Source organism: Hemibagrus wyckioides, linkage group LG21 (genome assembly GCF_019097595.1).
Source record: "Hemibagrus wyckioides isolate EC202008001 linkage group LG21, SWU_Hwy_1.0, whole genome shotgun sequence".
In the NCBI taxonomy this organism is placed as follows: Eukaryota; Metazoa; Chordata; class Actinopteri; order Siluriformes; family Bagridae; genus Hemibagrus; species Hemibagrus wyckioides.
Window position 1 is genome coordinate 302296 of NC_080730.1, and position 7500 is coordinate 309795.

The 7500-nt window shown below is 44.9% G+C and overlaps 1 protein-coding gene across 1 annotated transcript in view; it reads right to left on the minus strand.

The window, feature by feature from the left end:
• slc11a2 (solute carrier family 11 member 2) overlaps positions 1–1670 on the minus strand; it is a 43240-nt gene extending 41570 nt beyond the window's left edge. Inside the window, exon 1 of the mRNA XM_058373410.1 lies at positions 1331–1670. The gene's annotated coding sequence lies outside the window, so the exon portion shown is untranslated. The remainder of the gene's footprint in view (positions 1–1330) is intronic.
• Between the last annotated feature and the right edge of the window lie 5830 nt (positions 1671–7500).

Here is a 7500-nt window from a genome sequence, read left to right on the forward strand (position 1 = left end):
AATGACAATGACACACACACACACACACACCAACACACACAGAATGACAATGACACACACACACACACCAACACACACAGAATGACAATGACACACACACACACCAACACACACAGAATGACAATGACACACACACACACACACACCAACACACACAGAATGACAATGACACACACACACACACCAACACACACAGAATGACAATGACACACACACACACACCAACACACACAGAATGACAATGACACACACACACACCAACACACACAGAATGACAATGACACACACACACACCAACACACACAGAATGACAATGACACACACACACACACACACCAACACACACAGAATGACAATGACACACACACACACACCAACACACACAGAATGACAATGACACACACACACACACACACCAACACACACAGAATGACAATGACACACACACACACACCAACACACACAGAATGACAATGACACACACACACACCAACACACACAGAATGACAATGACACACACACACACCAACACACACAGAATGACAATGACACACACACACACACACACCAACACACACAGAATGACAATGACACACACACACACACCAACACACACAGAATGACAATGACACACAACGACACGAACACACACACCCCGTGTTGCTTAGTTTAGTTAAGAGAGTTAATAGTGTAGTTAGAGAGAGAGAGTTAAAGAGAGTTAATAGTGTAGTTAGAGAGAGAGAGTTAAAGAGAGTTAATAGTGTAGTTAGTGGTGTTAATGATATTAACATGGAGGAGTTTCAGTCTCAGGGTTTAGTTGATTATAATGAAGTACACGCCCCCAGAGACGGGTGGAGTCTAAACACTTTAATCCCTTTAGCTCTGAATAATCACAATTTACATAATATTTACATATTCAAAAGTAGAAATTCCACACACTGTGTGTGTGTGTGTGTGTGTGTGTGTGTGTGTGTGTGTGTGTGTGTGAAAAGCAGCGACTCCACATCCTTACACAAACACAACAAAAAGGCTGTAATTTACAAATACATCAATGTCTCTTCACCAATGAGTACAACACACACACTTACATACTTTACACACACACACACACGCACACCGAAATGCACAATAACACACTGACACACACTGACACACACACACACACATAATGCAGAATAGAGAGAAGGGGTGTAACAGTAAGGAGACGTTAGTGTTAGAGAGGAGAGAGATTACACACCAGAACATTTTCACCTGAAGAGAATCAAGATAGAGCTGAGAAAAGGAACTAACTCATCTCACACACACACACACACACACACACAACTCTTACCTTATGTAAAGGTGAACAGCGGTTATAATGATTTATCCATGTAACTTATAACGCCACACACTCGCGCGCTCACACACACTCTCACACACAGTCTCACACACACTCTCACACACACACAGTCTCACACACACTCTCTCTCACACACACACAGTCTCACACACAGTCTCACACACAGTCTCTCTCTCTCACACACACACAGTCTCACACAGTCTCACACACAGTCTCTCTCTCTCACACACACACAGTCTCACACAGTCTCTCTCTCTCACACACACACATTCACACGGAAGGTGACAGTGTTCTACTTTCATCACACTGTACACGGCAAGAGCGCCCGCTGCATGGCGTCATATCCGCCGGAAGAAAGCGGCTTTCATTTTTCATAATAAAAACCCACTATAGAGCGTTTATATAATATAATTTATTATTATTTATTCAATTTTATATACATAATTGGTTATGTATTTTTTGTACATTTTTTGTACATTTTATTTTGTAAAACCGCATCGCCGCTGTTCTCTTCACACACACACACACACACACACACACACACAGAGAGAGAGAAAGAGAGAGAGAGAGAGAGAGAGAGAGTTTTTTGGCTTTTTACAGTCCTTTATTTAAACAAATAACATTATATATAGATCAAGGTGACTCTTATGGATACTCTTATAAAAATTAAAATCAATTAAAATTCTTGATTTAATCAGTCTGGAGAAAATTCTTTTAGCTTCACAGTCAGTATTTTGTGCAATTTTTTCCGGCTCAGGTATATCACCATTTTGTCCTGACCAAATATAAAATTAATCAGTTGGCACCTGAACCGGTGTTTCCTGTCAAACTTAAAACCAGAAATAAAACACTGAAAAGTAAAAACAATAAAAGACCTTAAAATGCTCCGTAAAAACACAAACAGTGACTGTAACCTGGAGCAGTGAATAAAAGCATGAAAAACTGTTTCTCTCTGTGAACAAAAAGGACAATCATGTGCAACATCAGGATTTAAAACAGAAATAAAAGAGTTCACAGAGATAATACAGTGTAAAATCCTCCATTGGAGGTCAGCAGATTTTTTAGTTAACGGTGGTTTATACAGTGCGTCCACTCTGGTTTAAAATCATCAGTAAAACCATGTACACTTCTCCATGGGGTGTCCACCCTCCCACTCAGCTTCTTCTTACACTCACACAGTTGCACTCACACCAATCGTGATGAAATGCTTCGAGAGGCTCGTCATGAGGCACATCAAGTCACAGCTACCACCCTTGCTGGACCCCTTGCAGTTTGCGTATCGTCCTAACCGTTCCACGGACGACGCCATCACCACAACCCTCCATCTGGCCCTCACACACCTGGACTGTAAGGACTCCTACGTTCGAATGCTGTTCATAGATTTCAGTTCAGCATTCAACACAATCATCCCTCAGCAGCTGATTAAGAAGCTGAGTCTCCTGGGCCTGAACACCTCTCTCTGCAACTGGATCCTGGATTTCCTGACTGGGAGACCTCAGTCAGTCCGGATCGGGAGCAGTATCTCCAGCACCACCACACTGAGCACTGGAGCTCCTCAGGGCTGTGTGCTCAGTCCACTGCTGTTCACTCTGCTGACTCACGACTGTGCAGCAATGAACAGCTCCAACCACATCATCAAGTTCTCCGATGACACGACCGTGGTGGGTCTCATCAGCAAGAACGACGAGTCAGCATACAGAGAGGAGGTGCAACATCTAACAGCCTGGTGCAGAGTCAACAACCTCTCCCTGAACGTCGACAAGACCAAAGAGATGGTTGTTGACTTCAGGAGAGCACAGAGTGACCATTCTCCACTGAACATCGACGGATCCTCGGTGGAGATCGTCAAGAGCATCAAATTCCTTGGTGTCCATCTGGTGGAGAACTTCACCTGGTCACTCAACACCAGCTCCATCACCAAGAAAGCCCAGCAGCGCCTCTACTTCCTGAGGAGGCTGAGGAAAGCCCATCTCCCTCCCCCATCCTGACTGTGTTCTACAGAGGGACCATGGAGAGCGTCCTGAGCAGCTGCATCACTGCCTGGTTTGGGAACTGGACCGTCTCAGATCACAAGACCCTTCAGGGGACAGTGAGGACAGACACACACCCCTCACACACCCCTCACACACCCCACACACCCCTCACACACACTCTTACACACCCCACACACCCCTCACACACACTCTTACACACCCCACACACCCCTCACACACACTCTTACACACCCCACACACCCCTCACACACCCCTCACACACACTCTTACACACCCCACACACCCCTCACACACACTCTTACACACCCCACACACCCCTCACACACACTCTTACACACCCCTCACACACACTCTTACACACACTCTTACACACCCCACACACCCCTCACACACACTCTTACACACCCCACACACCCCTCACACACACTCTTCACCCTCCTGCCATCTGGAAAGAGGTACCGGAGCATTCGGGCCTCACAACCAGACTGTGTAACAGTTTCTTTCCTCAAGCCATTAGGCTCCTCAACACCCGGGACTGAACTGTTCTACACTCTCACACACACACACACACACTCTCACTCAGGACTGAACTGTTCTACACTCTCACACACACACACACACACTCTCACTCAGGACTGAACTGTTCTACACTCACACACACACACACACTCTCACTCAGGACTGAACTGTTCTACACTCTCACACACACACACACACTCACTCAGGACTGAACTGTTCTACACTCACACACACACACACACTCTCACTCAGGACTGAACTGTTCTACACTCTCACACACACACACACACACACACTCTCACTCAGGACTGAACTGTTCTACACTCTCTCACACACACACACACACTCTCACTCAGGACTGAACTGTTCTACACTCTCACACACACACACACACACACACACACACTCTCACTCAGGACTGAACTGTTCTACACTCACACACACACACACACACTCTCACTCAGGACTGAACTGTTCTACACTCACACACACACACACACTCTCACTCAGGACTGAACTGTTCTACACTCACACACACACACACACACACTCACTCAGGACTGAACTGTTCTACACTCACACACACACACACACACTCTCACTCAGGACTGAACTGTTCTACACTCTCACACACACACACACACACTCTCACTCAGGACTGAACTGTTCTACACTCACACACACACACACACTCTCACTCAGGACTGAACTGTTCTACACTCTCACACACACACACACACTCACTCAGGACTGAACTGTTCTACACTCACACACACACACACACTCTCACTCAGGACTGAACTGTTCTACACTCTCACACACACACACACACTCTCACTCAGGACTGAACTGTTCTACACTCTCACACACACACACACACACTCACTCAGGACTGAACTGTTCTACACTCACACACACACACTCACTCAGGACTGAACTGTTCTACACTCACACACACACACACACACTCACTCAGGACTGAACTGTTCTACACTCACACACACACACACACACTCTCACTCAGGACTGAACTGTTCTACACTCACACACACACACACACACACTCACTCAGGACTGAACTGTTCTACACTCACACACACACACACACACACTCTCACTCAGGACTGAACTGTTCTACACTCACACACACACACACACTCTCACTCAGGACTGAACTGTTCTACACTCTCACACACACACACACTCTCACTCAGGACTGAACTGTTCTACACTCACACACACACACACACACACTCTCACTCAGGACTGAACTGTTCTACACTCACACACACACACACACACTCACTCAGGACTGAACTGTTCTACACTCACACACACACACACACACACTCTCACTCAGGACTGAACTGTTCTACACTCTCACACACACACACACACACTCACTCAGGACTGAACTGTTCTACACTCACACACACACACACACACTCACTCAGGACTGAACTGTTCTACACTCACACACACACACACACACTCACTCAGGACTGAACTGTTCTACACTCACACACACACACACACACTCTCACTCAGGACTGAACTGTATATTAACTCTCTGTCTCTCTCACACACAGATACACACACTCTCTCTTGACTGTGTGGACACACACACACACACACACATAATTTATATTGTTCATTACTTACTGCACTACCTCTACCTGTCATCCGCTGCTATAGTTATGTTTATGTTTATTCTATTTGCACTACCTCAACCGCTGCTGTGTATTTCTGCACAATATTTTTGCACAATACTTTTTTTTTTTTCTACATCATTTCACTTTATCTATTTTATTTCACTTACATTCCAGTACACGTTCTTTTATTTCCTTTCAGCGCTAAGTGTCCTGTGTTCTTTTGTGTTGTCTTTATTGTATTTATTGTCTTTTGTCTTGTCTATGCTCTGTTTGCACCTAGCTGCACACTGTGCACTTTACGTGGCTAAGACAAACTTCTGTCCTAGCTCTGTGGTGGTGTTTGTTGTTTTGTGTTGAACTTGTTGTTGTATGTTTCTGTAGCACCAGGTCCTGGAGAAACGTTGTTTCATTTCACTCTGTACTGCGCCAGCTGTATGTGGTTGAAATGACAATAAAAGCTTCTTGAATCTTGAATCTTATTTAAAACCTTTACACACGCTCTGTAGAGCAGCTTCCCCGACACTGACCCAAAGTCCATCTCCCCTTCACCCCGGCACTCCAGGAGGGGGCCTGCACACCCGTCGAGGTCAGGAGAGATGTTCAGCTGGGGAAAAGGTCCTTCTTCAGCAGGGTTGATCTCGGTAATCTGGTAGGGCGGTCCTCCAGCGATGTAGGAGCTGATTGACAACGCGCAGGGTCCTCTGCCCCGACAGGTCCGTCCCTGTGATGTTCACCAGCTCTCGGAGTGTCATGACCCTTGAGGAGATGAGTACTCCGGACAATGCAAGGGGGGTCACACCAGGGGCCCAGGGGCTCCTCCAGCAGCCAATGTAGTGTTCCATAGCCCTTGTTTTGTTTTCTAAAATAGTTCCAGTAACAAAAAAGTCCACGGTAAAAACTTGGTAATCCAGAAATGTCCAGCGTTTTGGTGTCCATTAAAAACAAAGTTTGTTCTAGTCCCAGTCCTCTGACCTTGTGTTGCTGCTCTCCATATTAAGTCTTTGGGACCAGTGAGAAGTCTCTGGAGAAACTGGAGGCTGCAGTTCTGCTGGCTAACTGGATCAGCCCTTGCCCCCCTTCCTCTTTGTGCAGATGAAGGACGCTCTGAGGAATCCAGTGTAGACCAGCAGGGCCTGGATGTTTGCCAGCAGGTTCAGCAGCGGATCCACGCACGCCAGCTTGTGCCAGAGGGACGATGTGGCGAGGTTGTTGATGACCAGTTTTCGTCCTCCTGTAGGACATCCTTGGGACCAGCCATTTCCATCTGTCTACCATTCCCCAGGTAGACACCTAAGCATTTTAGCTTTTTTACTTTTGAGGGCTTCAGTATGCCCTCGATGTCCAGTGGCCTCCAAACGCTGGAGTTCCACTATTTCTATCTCCAGAGCTTTCAGAGATCTAACAATGTCTCTTGTGACGTTGAGAGTGTACTACTGACAGAATACTTTAAACTGTGTTTTGGTAAAATCCCACCACTCTTGTAAAGAGTTAAAAGCTGCCTTCTCAGATTTACAACAATTCCATATATAAATAAAAGACTCTCTTTTTGGTTGATAAAAAATCTTAAAATGGTCTTAAAATGCACTCTTTGTGAAAATAGAATATATGATAATAGAATGGACAGTGAAATCATAATTTTCATATATAAAGAAATTGTATAATCATGAATACAGGCTACTTTATGCAAAGTTTCTGTTATAGACTAAATATCTTCTATGTCAAATAGTCATATGTCAAAAGTCAAATGTTGAAAATGTGTCACCTTTTGAAGCAACCAATTTCCACGCAGTAGTTACTATATTGAAGTTCTTACATTTATTTACCATTCTGATTTTATTACTTGTAATCCGTTTCAGATTGATGGGAGCAAAATGGCTCACCTTTTACCAATTTATATGATTGCAGGACAGTCTATTTAAGATGCACTTTTGGATGTTATGTAGCCAACAATCCAAGAGAGATGGAGGGAAGTAAAAGAACAAGAAAACCAAATTGG